Below are 19,580 nucleotides of genomic sequence, written 5' to 3'. Positions count from 1 at the left end.
GAGTGATATTTCACATGTTCTGACTTGTTTTTAAGAAGGTTTGAACATTTATTAAAGAGATATAGGCTTTCGGGGACACTTGGTAAAGGCCACATTTTGAAGTGAACCTATTATAGCTATCCAAATGAAGTAGTTCAACTTTTTCTGACAACTATTGTTCTAGTGAGTCCAGAGAATGGTTATGCACTAGTTTTTAACATTATGATATGAAAATTATATGATCAGACATGGAAAAGACCATTTACAGCCAATACAGGCAGTTTACCATAGGAAATATATGGTTTTAAAGCCTTTTAACAGTTATAGCGCCAACTATTGTCCAATCTCCATAAAATTTTGCAAGCTTGTTTGTGATGTTATGACACATATGCTCACCAATTTTTGTGAAGTTCTGAGTTTTCATTTAGGATTTATAGGGTTTTTAGTGTATTTTGCCACGCCCATTTTATAAATGACCCTATTACAGCCATACAAATACAAAAGTTCAACTTTTTTTTGATAATTATTGATCTAGAGAGTCCATAGAATTGTCCTAGACTGGTCTGGTTCCGATCGGGCGAAAAACCAGGGACTAGTTCGCAAAAGTAGGTTTTTAACATATTCATGAATATTTAATGAACGGTTTGATTGACAGCAATGGTTCTAGAGGCAAAGTTGTTCAGCATGAGCAGATCTATCAAATGATATGCATTTTGTGACAATATATCTAACACCACGTGATTACAGAGCCATAAAACTCGTTAGCGCCAACTAGTGGCCGATTTCTTTCAAAATTCTTACAGACCTCTAGGGCCATGAGTCGAACATGCCCACCGAGTTTCGTTCCGATCGGCCTCCGTTAACCTTGTCTAATAGGTGCTCAACTTCATTGGCCAATGGCGGCCATGTTTTTTGAGATACACCAATGTCCTCATAGACATAAATGGCACCTTGGACCAAGACACTGCATACCAATTTTCAAGTCAATCGGACTAACGGTCAGGTGGTTATAGCCTGTTTTATGTTTTTTTCATGTTATAGCGCCACCATGTGGCCAATCGCCGCGATTTTTTTACCGTGACCTCAGATTGACCTCTTACATATGTGTACCAAGTTTGGTGAAAATACCTCATTTACTTCTGGAGTTATAGCCATTTTAGTAAAATAGGCTCCGCCCACAACGTTAATTTTGCGCCCCCTAGCGACCCTGAATCGAAATTTCAACTTTTTTTCGATAATTATTGATCTTCAGTCTCCAGAGAACAATTCTGCACTGGTTTGGTTCCGATCGAGCAAAAAACCAGGGACTAGTTCGCAAAAGTAGGTTTTCGACAAAATTCAAAATGGCGGAAAATCTATCATGACGGAAATGAAATCGGAGATATACGTTTTGTTCGTCAGACGACCAGCTTTCCAATGATATAAGACACTTGTGTCTACGACATACGGTCCAGGAGTTATGACCACTTTCGCGCTTTTGGTTGTTATAGCGCCACCTATGGGCCAATCGAGGTCATAATTTGATAACCTCTCCTCGATTTTTGTACTACCATCTGGCAAAGTTTCAAAGCTCTAGCCCTTACGGTTTGGGCTGCACGATGCGTTTTACGGCGGAATAATAATAATAATAATAATAATAATAATAATAATAATAATAAAAATCAGCACAAATACAATAGGGTTTCAGCACTTCGTGCTTGAACCCCTAATAATAAAAATCAGTACAATTACAATAGGGTTTCAGCACTTCGTGCTTGAACCCCTAATAATAAAAATCAGCACAATTACAATAGGGTTTCAGCACTTCGTGCTTGAACCCCTAATAATAATAAAAATCAGCACAATTACAATAGGGTTTCAGCACTTCGTGCTTGAACCCCTAATTAAAGCTGCAAGCAGCATTTATCGGGGTTCAAGCTATTAAGGCCTTTAAGGGTTTTTAAGCACAAAAGCATCAAAAGTTATCAGGTTTTATTTAGCAAGCATGTAACCACTGACATAATAGATGGAAAAGACCATTTACAGCCAATACAGGCAATGTACCATAGGAAATATATGGTTTTAAAGCTTTTTAACAGTTATAGCGCCATATATGGTCCGATCTCCATAAAATTTGGCATGCTTGTTAATGATGTTATGTCACATATGCTCACCAATTTTTGTGAAGTTCTGAGTTTTCATTTAGGATTTATAGGATTTTTAATGTATTTTGCCACGCCTATTTTATAAATGACCCTATTACAGCCATCCAAAAGCAAAAGTTCAACTTTTTTTCGATAATTATTGATCTAGAGAGTCCAGAGAATTGTCCTAGACTGGTCTGGTTCCGATCGGGCGAAAAACCTAGGACTAGTTCGCAAAAGTAGGTTTTTAACATGTTCGCGAATATTTAATGAACGGTTTGATTGACAGCAATGGTTCTTGAGGCAAAGTTGTTCAGCATGAGCAGATCTATCAAATGATATGCATATTGTGTGGATGAGTGTAACACCACGTGATTACAGAACCATAAAACTCGTTAGCGCCAACTAGTGGCCGATTTCTTTCAAAATTCTTACAGACCTCTAGGGCCATGAGATGAACATGCCCATCGAGTTTCGTTCCGATCGGCCTCCGTTAACCTTGTCTAATAGGTGCTCAACTTCATTGGCCAATGGCGGCCATGTTTTTTGAGATACGCCAATTTCCTCATAGACATATATGGCACCTTGGGCCAAGACACTGCATACCAATTTTCAAGTCAATCGGACTAACGGTCAGGTGGTTATAGCCCTTTTCATGTTTTTTCCATGTTATAGCGCCACCTATTGTTCAATCGTCGCGATTTTTTTACTGTGACCCCAGACTAAACCCATACACAGGTGTACCGAGTTTGGTTAAGCTATCTCATTTACTTTTTGAGTTATAGCCATTTTAGTAAAATAGGCTCCTCCCACAATGTTTATTTTATGCCCCCTAGCGACCATGAATCGAAATTTCGAATTTTTTTTGATAATTATTGATCGTCAGACTCCATAGAACATTTCTGCACTGGTTTGGTTCCGATCGGAAAAAAAACCTAGGACTAATTAGCAAAAGTAGTTTTTTGACAAAATTCAAAATGGCGGAAAAATTTCCATACCGGAAATGAAATCGGAGATATACGTTTTGTTCATCACGTTTCCAGCTTTCCAATGATATAAGACACTTGAGTCTACGACATACGGTCTAGGAGTTATGAGCAGTTTTGCGCTTTTGGTTGTTATAGCGCCACCTATGGGCCAATCGGGGTCATAATCTCTGAACCTCTCCTCGATTTTTGTACTACCATCTGGCAAAGTTTCAAGTCTCCAGCCCTTACGGTTTGGGCTGCACGATGCGTTTTACGGCAGAAGAATAATAATAATTAAAGCTGCAAGCAGCATTTATCGGGGTTCAAGCAATTAAGGCCTTTAAGGCCTCAAAGCACACAAGCATAAAAAGTTATTAAGTTTTATTTAGCAAGCATTTAACCACTGACATCATAGATGGAAAAGATCATGTTCTAGCATAATTTACCATGATATACCACATTCTAAAATTATTTACCATAGTTCATCATGATTTATCATGGTTTACCATGATTTACCCTGTTCTAGCATAGTTTACCATGATTTACCATGTTCTAGCATGATAAACCACGTTCTAGAAAGATTTAACAGGATTCTTACTGATTTACCTTAATACACCACATTCTACTATTATTTACTATGACTTACCATGTTTCTAGCGTGATTTACCATGATTTACCACATTACTAGCAATTATGTGAAGTGTCAGTGCAAATGAAGTGATAAACACTGACAAAATATGATTGTGTTATAATAGTTATTGTTATACAAGTGATTTTTTTAGTGTCTACCCTAAATATGAATTAATCCAAAAGCACATGTGAAAAGACTTCATTAATAAGTAGAATGGCCAGCAGAAGCCAGTAGAAGACCACTTATTGGCTCACTTTCACTTTAAACTTAATGATTTGCACCAGTTTTCTGCACTAAATCAAACCAGTTTTTCCATGTCAACTCAATAATGCATGCTCACACACACACACACACACACACACACACACGCACACGCACACACACGCACACGCACACACACACACGTTTTTTGGATATGCTATTGAGAAAATATATTTATTTGTCTATAGGCATTTCTTTGTGATCTAATAATATAAAACTATGTTGCCAGTATAGGGCTGTAACGATTCCTCAATTATAGTCAAGTACTCGATTAAAAAAAATCCTTGATTGCAATTTACCCCTAAAGTAATTGGCAAAATACCAAAAGTGGTGCATTCCACAGACGAGAATCAAACAACCGCAGAATTACAGTTTTCTAGGACAACGCGATATTTAAAACCATTTACAGTCATAGTATAGCATAGTGCCATTGTGAAATCACAAAGTCTGTGATTCAGTTAAATAAATATATCCTCTGTTTTTTGCTTGTTTTTTTTTTTTTTCACACAGAAGACACATGGGTGCAGATTAGCCTACATGTTAAAATTACCTCAGCTCCATCCACAGTAAACGCTGCTCCAAGCAAACTCAGTCTCTGCAGTGCTGTTTGTTTAGGTTTCCAATAACGTGCAAATATGGGAACGCAAGTCGGACGCAATTTGTGTTTCATAGTTGCACTGTTATCATTTGTGGAGCACATCTGGGTTTCTCAAACTGCTGTCCATCGCGATTTCAAAATAAAAGTTTAAACTCTTGCTCTGAATTTGCATGTTTTGATGTGCACATGTTCTCGTTCAAGAAATTACAGTGACTGTAGCATTTCTATCGTACAGAAGTGGTCAAATATTAAAGTTTAAGTTGACATTTGAATTAGTTGTTTGGACAATATTAAACAAGGATTTGATAATGCCAGGCTTAGTGTAACAACAACCAGGCAGCTGGCGCCCTCTGCAGGCATTTGTTATTTATGTACATAAGTTATGTTTATATTAGTTTATATAATTTATTTTACATGGGTATATTTTAACAGTGTTCTTCAATAAAACCAATATAATTACTTACTTTGATACTTTACTTGAACCAATTATTGTTGCTTGTTATTATATATATTTTTTTTTAAGTCATTTTAAAGGCTGTTGTTAACTTGAATCTATTTTTTACCACAATTTTTTTATCCGATTACTTGAATAGAATACTAAAATACTAAATACTAAAATACTAAAATAATCGATAGCTACAGCCCTATCATAATAAAAAAGATTGCTTTTTAAAGCATTTGTTTGTTTCCCAATACTGAAAGCTAATGAAAAGGTAATGTGCAATCCTGCTGCTCCCTCGAGTGGACAAAAGTGGTATTAAAGCTTGCATTTTACAATTGAAGTGATTTAATGAATTAATGAATGGGAATTTCTATCTCGGGAACCAGAAGGCGAAAAAGCATATATAGTGCTTGAGGAGCCCTGTTAAATGAGACCATCAATGTGTTTTTGGGCGATTGATGCTGGAAGTTATGACTGTTCAAATGCAAATATTTGGGGGCTGTTATCTCTGGAATGCGCAGGACAAATTACACCACATTTGAATCGAAGCTAGCCAAGGATGGGCCCTTTCCAACGAGCTCTCACACAAGGTCCGGGGTGGTCTGGATCGGGAGTTACGGCCGTTCAAAATTGGGGGTCCCGCGGACTAGATCCGCGCGGGGGGCGCGCTCCCGAGGCCCGCGACGACACGTTTCGATCAAGAGCCTGGAGAAGACCTTACCATCAAAATTTGAGCGCGAAACGACTTCCCGTTTTCGAGTTATGAGTGAATTTGTATTTGGGGGCGTGGCTTAAATGCCCGTTTTACTTTCGTTTCATTTCATTAATTTACTTTAGTCCATTTCCATATCTCAGTGTGACACAATTGTCAAGTAATACTCCAATAGAGAATAGATACAAAATATGATTTAAAATGTTAAAATAATGATTTTATAAAGTCTAAATATGAATTATATGACAATATTAGGGAGCAGTATGATGAAATGGCAGCAGGGGGCAGTAAAATACCACTTATTGGCTTAATGACATGTTATATCATTTTTACCTTTTTAACTGTTATAGAGGCAAATTTTGTCTGATCTGTCTGAAATTTTTCATGCTTATTAAGAGTCATGAACATTATTATATGAGAATTATATGAACATAGATAGGAATAGGAATTTTTCCTAGGAAAAGACCATTCACAGCCAATACAGGCAATTTACCATAGGAAATATATGGTTTTAAAGCGTTTTAACAGTTATAGCGCCACCTTTGGTCCGATCTCCATACAAATTTCCAGGCTTCTTTAGCATGTTATGACAAATATGCGCATCAATTTTTGTGAAGTTCTGTGTTTTCGTTTAGGATTTATAGGCTTTTGAGTGCATTTTGCCACGCCCATTTTCTTTATGACCCAATATACCCATGCGAAAAATGCAAAAGTTCGACTTTTTTTTTGATAATTATTTATCTAGAGAGTCCATAGAATTGTCTTAGACTCGTTTGGTTCCGATCGGGCGAAAAACCAGGGACTAGTTCGCAAAAGTAGGTTTTTAACATAATTACGAATATTTAATGAACGGTTTGATTGACAGCAATGGTTCTTGAGGCAAAGTTGTTCTCCATGAGAAGGTCTATCAAATGATATGCATATTGTGTGGATATTTGTAACACCACGTGATTACGGAGCTGTAAAACTCGTTAGCGCCAACTAGTGGCCGATTTCTTTCAAAATTCTTACAGACCTCTAGGGCCATGAGTCAAACATGCCTACCGAGTTTTGTTCCGATCAGCCTCCGTTAACCTTGTCTAATAGGTGCTCAAATTTCATTGGCCGATGGCGGCCATGTTTTTTGAGATACGCCAATTTCCTCATAGACATACAAGGCACCTTGGACCAAGACACTGCATACCAATTTTCAAGTCAATCAGACTAACGGTCAGGTCGTCATAGCCCTTTTCATGTTTTTTTCATGTTATAGCGCCACCTAGAGATTAATCGTCGCGATTTTTTTACTGTGACCCAAGATTGAACTCCTACACATGTGGACCGAGTTTGGTGAAGATACCTCATTTACATCTTGAGTTATAGCCCTTTTAGTAAAATAGGCTCCTCCCACAACATTAGTTTTGCGCCCCCTAGCGACTGTGAATCGAAATTTCAACTTTTTTTCGATAATTATTGATATTCAGACTCCAGAGAACATTTCTGCACTGGTTTGGTTCCGATCGGACGAAAAACCTAGGACTAGTTCGCAAAAGTAGGTTTTTGACAAAATTCAAAATGGCGGAAAAATTTGCATACCGGAAATGAAATCGGAGATATACGTTTTGTTCGTCAGGGTTCCAGCTTTCCAATGATATAAGACACTTGAGTCTACGACATATGGTCTAGGAGTTATGAGCAGTTTCGCGCTTTTGGTCGCTATAGCGCCACCTATGGGCCAATCGGAGTCATACTCTCTGAACCTCTCCTCGATTTTTGTACTACCATTTGGCAAAGTTTCAAGTCTCCAGCACTTACGGTTTAGGCTGCACGATGCGTTTTACGGCAGAAGAAAAATAATAAAAATCAGCACAATTACAATAGGGTTTCAGCACTTCGTGCTTGAACCCCTAATAATTAAAGCTGCAAGCAGCATTTATCGGGGTTCAAGCAGTTAAAGCCTTTTAAGCATTTAAGCACAAAAGCATCAAAAGTTAAGATTTATTTAGCAAGCATGTAACCACGGACATAATAGATGGAAAAGACCATTTACAGCCAATACAGGCAGTTTACCATGGGATATATATGGTTTTAAAGCTTTTTAACAGTTATAGCGCCACCTATGGTCCGATCTCCATAGAATTGTTTACTGTGACCTCAAATTGAACCCATACACATGTGTACTGAGTTTGGTGAAGATATCTCATTTACTTCTTGAGTTATAGCCATTTTAGTAAAATAGGCTCCTCCCACAACAATTTAGCACATTCTAGTATTATTTACTATGATTCTAGCATGATTTGCCATATTCTAGCATAATTTACCATGATATACTACATTCTAGTATGATTTACCATTGTTTACTGTGATTCTAGCATGGATTACCATAGTTTATCATGATTTATCATAGTTTACCATGATTTACCCTGTTCTAGCATAGTTTACCATGATTTACCATGTTCTAGCATGATTTACCATGATATACCACATTCTAACATGATTTACCATAGTTTATTATGATTTATCATGGCTTACCATGATTTACCCTGTTCTAGCATAGTTTACCATGATTTACCATGTTCTAGCATGATGTACCATGATATACTATGTTCTAGAATGATGTACCAGGATTGTAGTATGATTTACCTTGATACACCACATTCTAGTATCATTTATTGATTTACCATGTTTTTAGTGTGATTTAACCATGATTTACCACATTGCTAGCAATTATGTGAAGTATCAGTAAAAATGAAGTGATAAACTCTGACAAAATATGATTGTGCTACAATAGTAATTGTTATATAAGTGATTTTTTAGTGTTTTATTGTTATATAAGTGATTTTTAGTGTCTAATGAATGCAAAAGCATATGTGGGTAGACATTAATAAGTAGAATGGCCAGCAGAGGGCAGTAGAAGACCACATATTGGCTCACTTTCACTTTAAACTTCTTGATTTTCACCATTTTTCTGCACTAAAGCAAACCAGTTTTTCCATTTTAAATCCATAATGCATGTTAACACACACACACACACACACACACACACACACAAGACAAATGTTGTTTTTTCAATGCTATTGGGATATGTCATTATGAAAATATATTTGAATGGTCTATAAACATTTCACAAAGTCTTTGTAAGCTATTAATCAGATCATTCAGAATTTATTCAGAAACCTAAGACTACACACACACATTATATTGTAGATACAGACATTTGAAATATATGATGTGATCAAACTGTCAATACTAATAATTTAACAGATGGATTTTTGACTAAATGTAATTGTAAATGTTAAAATAGTGATTTTATAAAGTCTAAATATAAATTATAGAACAATATGACAACATGACTATTTTAAACAGCAGGGGGCAGTAAAATACCACTTCTTGGCTTAATATGTCATTATATTCATATCATTTTCACCTTTTTAACTGTTATAGAGGCAAATTTTGTCAGATCTGTCTGAAAATTTTCATGCATGTTCAGAGTGATATTTCACATGTTCTGACTTGTTTTTAAGAAGGTTTGAACATTCATTAAAGAGATATAGGCTTTCGGGGACACTTGGTAAAGGCCACATTTTGAAGTGAACCTATTATAGCTATCCAAATGAAGTAGTTCAACTTTTTCTGACAATTATTGTTCTAGTGAGTCCAGAGAATTGTATTGCACTAGTTTTTAACATTATGATATGAAAATTATATATTCAGAGATGGAAAAGACCATTTACAGTCAATACAGGCAGTTTACCATAGGAAATATATGGTTTTAAAGATTTTTAACAGTTATAGCGCCACCTATCGTCCGATCTCCATGAAATTTTGCATGCTTGTTAATGATGTTATGTCACATAAGTTCACCAATTTTTGTGAAGTTCTGGGTTTTTATTTAGGATTTATAGGCTTTTTAATGTATTTTTCCATGCCCATTTTATAAATGATCCTATTACAGCCATCCAAATGCAAAAGTTCAACTTTTTTTTGATAATTATTGATCTAGAGAGTCCAGAGAATTGTCCTAGACTGGTCTGGTTCCGATCGGGCAAAAAACCTAGGACTAGTTCGCAAAAGTAGGTTTTAGACATATTCATGAATATTTAATGAACGGTTTGATTGACAGAAATGGTTCTTGAGGCAAAGTTGTTCAGCATGAGCAGATATATCAAATGATATGCTTTTTGTGACGATAAGTGTAACACCACGTGATTACAGAGCCAAAAAACTCGTTAGCGCCAACTAGTGGCCGATTTCTTTCAAAATTCTTACAGACCTCTAGGGCCATGAGTCGAACATGCCCATCAAGTTTCGTTCCGATCGGCCTCCGTTAACCTTGTCTAATAGGTGCTCAACTTCATTGGCCAATGGCGGCCATGTTTTTTGAGATACGCCAATGTCCTCATAGACATACATGGCACCTTGGACCAAGACACTGCATACCAATTTTCAAGTCAATCGGACTAACGGTCAGGTGGTTATAGCCCTTTTCATGTTTTTTTCATGTTATAGCGCCACCTAGTGTTCAATCGTCGCGATTTTTTTACTGTGACCCCAGAATGAACCCATACACATGTGTACCGAGTTTGGTGAAGCTATCTTATTTACTTTTTAAGTTATAGCCATTTTAGTAAAATAGGCTCCTCCCACAACGATTATTTTGCGCCCCCTAGCGTCCATGAATCGAAATTTCAACATTTTTTCGATAATTATTGATCTTCAGACTCCAGAGAACATTTCTGCACTGGTTTGGCTCCGATCGGGCAAAAAACCAGGGACTAGTTCGCAAAAGTAGATTTTCGACAAAATTCAAAATGGCGGAAAATCTATCATGACGGAAATGAAATCGGAGATATACGTTTTGTTCGTCAGGCGTCCAGCTTTCCAATGATATAAGACACTTGAGTCTGCGACATACGGTCTAGGAGTTATGAGCAGTTTCGCGCTTTTGGTTGCTATAGCGCCACCTATGGGCCAATCGGGGTCATAATCTCTGAACCTCTCCTCGATTTTTGTACTACCATCTGGCATAGTTTCAATGCTCTAGCCCTTACGGTTTGGGCTGCACGGTGCGTTTTACGGCAGAAGAATAATAATAATAATAATAATTAAAGCTGCAAGCAGCATTTATCGGGGTTCAAGCAGTTAAGGCCTTTAAGGCATTTAAGCACAAAAGCATCAAAAGTTATTAAGATTTATTTAGCAAGCATGTAACCACTGACATAATAGATTGGAAAAGACCATTTACAGCCAATACAGGCAATTTACCATGGGATATATATGGTTTTAAAGCTTTTTAACAGTTATAGCGCCACCTATGGTCTGATCTCCATAAAATTGTTTATTGTGACCTCAAATTGAACCCATACACATGTGTACTGAGTTTGGTGAAGATATCTCATTTACTTCTTGAGTTATAGCCATTTTAGTAAAATAGGCTCCTCCCACAACAATTTAGCATATTCTAGTATTATTTACTATGATTCTAGCATGATTTGCCATATTCTAGCATAATTTACCATGATATACTACATTCTAGTATGATTTACCATTGTTTACTGTGATTCAAGCATGGATTACCATAGTTTATCATGATTTATCATAGTTTACCATGATTTATCATAGTTTACCATGATTTACCCTGTTCTAGCATAGTTTACCATGATTTACCATGTTCTAGCATGATTTACCATGATATACCACATTCTAACATGATTTACCATAGTTTATTATGATTTATCATGGCTTACCATGATTTACCCTGTTCTAGCATAGTTTACCATGATTTACCATGTTCTAGCATGATGTACCATGATATACCATGTTCTAGAATGATGTACCAGTTCTAGAATGATGTACCAGGATTGTAGTATGATTTACCTTGATACACCACATTCTAGTATTATTTATTATGATTTACCATGTTTTTAGTGTGATTTACCATGATTTACCACATTGCTAGCAATTATGTGAAGTATCAGTAAAAATGAAGTGATAAACTCTGACAAAATATGATTGTGCTACAATAGTAATTGTTATATAAGTGATTTTTTAGTGTTTTATTGTTATATAAGTGATTTTTAGTGTCTAATGAATGCAAAAGCATATGTGAGTAGACTTCATTAATAAGTAGAATGGCCAGCAGAGGGCAGTAGAAGACCACTTATTGGCTCACTTTCACTTTAAACTTCTTGATTTTCACCATTTTTCTGCACTAAAGCAAACCAGTTTTTTCCATTTTAACTCCATAATGCATGTTTACACACACACACACACACACACACACACACACACACACACACACACACACACACACACACACACACACACACACACACACACACACACACAAAGACAAATGTTGTTGTTGTTTTTTCAATGCTATTGGGATATGTCATTATGAAAATATATTTGAATGGTCTATAAACATTTCACAAAGTCTTTGTAAGCTATTAATCAGATCATTCAGAATTTATTCAGAAACCTAAGACTACACACACACATTCTGTTGTAGATACAGACATTTGAAGTATATGATGTGATCAAACTGTTTACTGCAAATCTCCTTCAGGATTCACTTTCCTCAATGTGACAATTGTTAGTAGTAATACTTCAATAGATGAATTTGACTACATGTGATTGTAAATGTTAAAAGAGTTATTCAATAACGTCTAAATATGAATTCTACAACAATATGACAAAATGACTATTTTAAACAGCAGGGGGCAGTAGAATACCACTTATTGGCTTAATATGCCATTATATTCATATCATTTTCACCTTTTTAACTGTTATAGAGGCAAATTTTGACTGATCTGTCTGAAAAGGTTCATTTTTGTTTAGAGTGATATTTCACATGTTATGACTTGTTTTGAAGAAGCTCTGAGCATTCATTGAAGAGATATAGGCTTTCGGGGAGACTTGGTCAAGGCCACATTTTGAAGTGACCCTATTATAGCCATACAAATGAAGTAGTTCAACTTTTTCTGATAATTACTGATCTAGAGAGTCCAGAGAATTGTACTGCACTAGTTTTGAACATTATTATATGAAAATTATATGATTATAGATGGAAAAGACCATTTACAGCCAATACAGGCAATTTACCATAGGAAATATATGGTTTTAAAGTTTTTTAACAGTTATAGCGCCACCTATGGTCCGATCTCCATAACATTTCGCATGGTTATTAATGATGTTAGGTCACATACGCTCATCCAATTTTTGTGAAGTTCTGAGTTTTTTTATATATGATTTATAGGCTCTTTATTGTATTTTGCCACACCCATTTTATAAATGACCCTATTACAGCCACCCAAATGCAAAATTTCAACTTTTTTTCGATAATTATTGATCTAGAGAGTCCAGAGAATTGCCCTAGACTGGTCTGGTTCCGATCGGGCAAAAAACCTAGGACTAGTTCGCAAAAGTAGGTTTTTAACATATTCGCGAATAATTAATGAATGGTTTGATTGACATTAGTGGTTCTTGAGGCAAAGTTGTTGAGCATGAGCAGATCTATCTAATGATATGCATTTTGTGACAATAAGTGTAACACCACGTGATTAAAGAGCCTTAAAACTCGTTTGCGCCAACTAGTGGCCGATTTCTTTCAAAATTCTTACAGACCTCTAGGGGCTTGAGCCGAACATGCCCACCGAGTTTCGTTCCGATCGGACTTCGTTAATAGGTGCTCAAACCTCATTTGCCAATGGCGGCCATGTTTTTCGAGATACGCCAATATCCTTTTAGACATACATGGCCCCTTGGGCCAAGACACTGCATACCAAATTTCAAGTCATTCGGAAAAACGGTCAGGTGTCTATACGTTTTTTTTATTTTATAGCGCCACCATGAGGCCAATCGACGCAATTTTTTTACTGTGACCTCAAATTGACCTCCTACATATGTTTACCAAGTTTGGTGAAGATATCTCATTTCGTTCACGAGTTATAACAATTTTAGTAAAACTGACTCCGCCTCCTTCGAACATTTTGGCACCCCGTAGCGACCATGAATCGAAATTTCAACTTTTTTTCGATAATTATTTATATTCAGACTCCAGAGAACATTTCTGCACTGGTTTGGTTCCGATCGGACAAAAAACCACAGACTAGTTCGCAAAAGTAGGTTTTTGACAAAATTCAAAATGGCGGAAAAATTTGCCAACCGGAAATGAAATCGGAGATATACGTTTTGTCCGCCTTGATCCAAGGATTATAGTGATATAAGACACTTAAGTCTACGACAAACCGTCTAGGAGTTATTAGCGATTTTATACTTTTGCTTACTATAGCGCCACCTATTGGCCAATCGGGGTCATAATTTGATAACCTCTCCTCGATTTTTGTACTACCTTCTGGCAAAGTCTCAAGTCTCCAGCACTTACGGTTTGGGCTGCACGATGCGTTTTACGGCAGAATAATAATAATAAAAATCAGGACAATTACAATAGGGTTTCAGCACTTCGTGCTTGAACCCCTAATTAAAGCTGCAAGCAGCATTTATCGGGGTTCAAGCAATTAAGGCCTTTAAGGCCTTAAAGCACAAAAGCATCAAAAGTTATTAAGTTTTATTTAGCAAACATGTAACCACTGACATCATAGATGGAAAAGATCATGTTCTAGCATGATTTATCATGATATACCACATTCTAAAATTATTTACCATAGTTCATCATGATTTATCATGGTTTACCATGATTTACCCTGTTTTAGCATAGTTTACCATGATTTACCATGTTCTAGCATGATATACCACGTTCTAGAATTATTTACCAGGATTCTTACATGATCTACCTTGATACACCACATTCTACTATTATTTACTATGACTTACCATGTTTCTAGCGTGATTTACCATGATTTACCACATTACTAGCAATTATGTGAAGTGTCAGTGCAAATGAAGTGATAAACACTGACAAAATATGATTGTGTTATAATAGTTATTGTTATCCAAGTGAATCCAAAAGCACATGTGAAAAGACTTCATTAACTCTTCCGAGTCGCCGATCACGCCGGCGTGATCAAATCACATGACAGGTTTAAGATGTTGAATTATAAAAACAAAGTCACGTCGAGCGCTGCCGTCCACTTCTGTCGAAAGTGCTGGCTTGAAACTCTATTCTACTTTTTGTTTTGTGTTGCTAGACCAAGTAAAAACAGAGATATGATCATTTAAACTTTATATAAAAAAAATATTGAAAATATTGACGCATTCGTAAAAGAACGCACGATGGGATGCGACAGGCGTCGCATTTATTCCAATAACTTCGTCGGTTTTTGTCATAAAACAAAACGGAGAAAAATGTGTGAATCTGCTGACTCTGCTCTTCATGCTGCACATTTTACGGAGTGGAGGAGGAGCCAACTGTGCAAAGAAGCGAAATTGAAAGGCGCCGACGGGATATTGACGGAATAGACAGAAAGACAGAGATGTTATTGCTAGTTTTTTGAAGAGTTTGAGTAGATTTTGAGAGTAGTTTAGGAGTAGTGTAGATAGTTTAGTTTAGGAAAATTTTTGGTTGAACAAGCCCTCGACTTGTTCTACCAACTGGACGATGTTGTTTACAGTTCATCGACGGAATCAGAAAGTGGCGATGATGAGATTGACGACTCGGCTTTTGTGGTTCACAACGAGGGGTGAGACAAACTTTTAGCTTATTGTATATTATATTATCTGTGTGTGTGTGTGTGTGTGTGTGTGTGTGTCTCTGTATGTCTGTCTCTGTGTGTGTGTGTGTGTGTGTCTCTGTCTGTCTGTGCGTGTGTGTTTCTGTGTGTGTGTGTCTGTGTGTGTGTGTGTGTGTGTGTGTGTGTGTGTGTGTGTGTGTCTGTGTGTGGTTGTGTGAACAAGAAGTTCATTGCCAATGACTGCTTCACTGTAATTGTTGTACATATGTGCCAATGAGCATCTTGAACTTTGATGTACAATCTTTAATCTTTTTGCGTGTGTCTTGACATGTACAGAGATGATGAGCAGCCTGGGTCATCTACCACTTCGACAACAAGCAGACAGAGGCCTACAAAGAGATGGGGTGGAAGGAAGAGTCAAACCAGATCAAGATCTCCAGCAAAGTCAGGACAGCCACACCACAGCTCTGACCCCTGGAAAACCGAGAGTGATCCTGATATTGATTTTGTATTCATTTTACCTTTTGTATGGTATATTTGCACTTTTTAGGAACACCTCTTACTCAAGCTCATGAAAGCCCTGTAATGTAGCTGTCTGTGTAATTGTACATTGTGTTTTGTAGAGTTTCTAAGCAAAAAAGAAAAGGAAAAAACCCTATTGCCACACCTGCTTTTTGCTGTATATAGTTAGATTTTATCTCAATTTTACCTTTTTTATGTTGTATTTGCACTATTTGGGAACCCTCATACTCTGGGAATGCAAGGCCTTAAATATAGCTCTCTGTATAATTGTGTGCATGAACTGTTTTAAAAAGTGGCAAAGCTAAAAAAATAAATAAAAAAAAGCCCATGCTACACCTGCTTTTTTTTGTAAATCATATTTTATTTGTACATAGCTTGATTATATCTGAATTGTACCTGTATATGTTGACATTTACAACTTGTGTTAACATTTTAAACCTTTTAAAATGCTTCATTGAGCATGTTTGTGTTTTTTTGTAGTAAAAAACTATAATTTTTCTATTCGGATTTTGTGTTTTTTGTGTGATTTTGGGTCCAGTGTGTTGATAAAGTACATCAAAGTGAAAAACTAATTGTCTGTTAATATAGGTGATGTTGTGCTGTGTAAAAAGTACTCAAAAACGGCCAAAATAGCCCAAGACTCCGAAGAGTTAATAAGTAGAATGGCCAGCAGAAGCCAGTAGAAGACCACTTATTGGCTCACTTTCACTTTAAACTTAATGATTTGCACCAGTTTTCTGCACTAAATCAAACCAGTTTTTCCATGTTAACTCAATAATGCATGCTTACACACACACACACACACACGCACACAAATATGTTTTTTGGATATGTTATTGAGAAAATATATTTATTTGTCTATAGGCATTTCTTTGTGATCTAATAATATAAAACTATGTTACCAGTATAGGGCTGTAACGATTCCTCGATTATAGTAAAGTACTCGATTTAAAAAATCCTTGATTGCAATTTACCCCTCGAGTAATTGGCAAAATACCGAAAGTGGTGCATTCCACAGACGAGAATCCAACAACCGCAGAATTACAGTTTTCTAGGACAACGCGATATTTAAAACCATTTACAGTCATAATATAGCATAGTGCCATTGTGAAATCACAAAGGCTGTGATTCAGTTAACCCTTGGGCTGCATTATATATTTGACACCGTTGAGTGCGTTAGGGGACAAAAATGTCCACTCTAAACACTGCCATAAAACTATTATATAATATAATTTTTTTCCACTTTGACTGAGTTCAATATTTTAACCAGCATCAGTCCTCATCATAGATACCACATTTTTATTTAATTTCAGGATTTTAACCCTTTAAATTCCAGTTTTGGTGACGGTACCCTCAATTTTTATAAGAGGAAAAAACACAAAAATGTAATTATTTTCCATATAGTAAATGCAAATTGAAAACCTTGGCTTTGGATTATCACAGTCTTGAATATGTAAAAGATTAGCAGCAAAAAAATTTTTGGTGCATTTTTATTTTTTGTGCTACATCAAATTAAAATTAAAAAACCCCATTCAGCGCATTAAGGGACAAAAATGTCCACTCTAAACACTGCCATAAAACTATTATATATATTATTTTTTTTCCACTTTGACTGAGTTCAATATTTTAACCAGCATCAGTCCTCATCATACATACCACATATTTATTCAATTTCAGGATTTTAACCCTTTAAATTCCCGTTTTGGTGACGGTACCCTCAATGTTGAAAAAACCTCAATCTAAAATCTAATATCAAAAAAAGCAAACCGAAAGAAAACAATGCCGTGAGAATCGCTTTCTCTCTCTCGTGCGCGCGCGCTCACACACACACACACACACACACACACACACACACACACACTCACACACACACACACACACACACACACACACATACACATACACATACACACACACACACACACACACAGAGAGAGAGAGAGAGAGAGAGAGAGAGAGAGAGAGTAAAACATGACTTTCAGGATATTGTGATTTTTGTCACTCGCCTAAACACCATGCATTACAGCCATACACACACACACACACACACACACACACACACTCACACACACACACACATACACACACACACATACACACACACACACAGAGGGAGAGAGAGAGTAAAACATGACTTTCAGGATATTGTGATTTTTGTCACTCGCCTAAACACCATGCATTACGGCCCTACACACACACACAATTTTTGTCAACGCAGACACACATCGCTCTCAGACATACACACACACACACACACACACACACACACAGAGAGAGAGAGAGAGAGAGAGAGAGAGAGAGAGAGAGAGAGTAAAACATGACTTTCAGGATATTGTGATTTTTGACACTCGCCTAAACACCATGCATTACGGCCCTACACACACACACAATTTTTGTCAACGCAGACACACATCGCTCTCAGACATCCACACACACAAACACACACAACACACACACACACACACACACACACACACACACACACACACACACACACACACACACACACACAGAGAGAGAGAGAGAGAGAGAGAGAGAGAGAGAGAGAGAGAGAGAGAGAGAGAGAGAGAGAGAGAGAGAGAGAGAGAGAGAGAGAGTGTGTAAAACATGACTTTCAGGATATTGTGATTTTTGTCACTCGCCTAATCACCATGCATTACGGCCCTACACACACACACACACACACACACACACACACACAATTTTTGTCAACGCAGACACACATCGCTCTCAGACATCCACACATACTCGGAAACATAATTTTTAGATCTTTGAACCATTCAAATCCTTCATGCACAGTCAAGTGCCCCTATAGTGGAAACCAGGAAAATAGCGTGCATTTCCCCCTATAGGGAATACACATGTAGTGACGTCATCTGGTAAAATACACTATATAATGCAAATATAATGCCTTTGCTTCAAAATGAAAGAATGTTTCAACATAAATCATGATTTATGTATTAATGACGGCCACGGCTTTAAACTACGTTTTAATGGGAGTCAATGGGACATTTTTGTCCCTTATGGTACTGAATGGTGCTATTTGTTCTACACCGTGTGTGTTATACATATTTTAATTTTTTTTTTTTTCAAAATTTGTTAATTTATGCAAAAAGTCACAACTGTGGCAAATTACATACCATTGGCATTAAAACAGCCAAAATGGTCAAAGAAATAAAAATGAAAAGGACAAAAATGTCCCTAATGCAGCCTAAGGGTTAAATAAATATATCCGTTTTTTATATCTGTTTTTTGTTTGTTTTGTTTTTTCACAGAGAAGACGCTTCAATTACATGAGTGCAGATTAGCCTAACGTTACATGTTAAAATTACCTCAGCTCCGTCCACAGTAAACGCTGCTTTAAGCAAACTCAGTCTCTGCAGTGCTGTTTGTTTAGGTTTCCAATAACGTGCAAATATGGGAACGCAAGTCGGACGCAGTTTGTGTTTCATAGTTGCACTGTTATCATTTGTGGAGCACATCTGGGTTTCTCAAACTGCTGTTCATCGCAATTTCAAAATAAAAGTTTAAACATTGCGATTTCAAAATATAAGTTATCTTGCTCTGAGTTTGCATGTTTTGATGTGCACATGTTCTCGTTCAAGAAATTACAGTGACTGTAGCATTTCTATCGTACAGAAGTGGCCAAATACTAAAGGTTAAGTTGACATTTGAATTAATTGTTTGGACAATATTAAACAAGGATTTGATAATGCCAGGCTTAGTGTAACAC

This window comes from Squalius cephalus (genome assembly GCF_949319135.1).
Source record: "Squalius cephalus genome assembly, chromosome: 10".
Taxonomy (NCBI): Eukaryota; Metazoa; Chordata; class Actinopteri; order Cypriniformes; family Leuciscidae; genus Squalius; species Squalius cephalus.
This window is presented reverse-complemented; position numbering follows the sequence as displayed.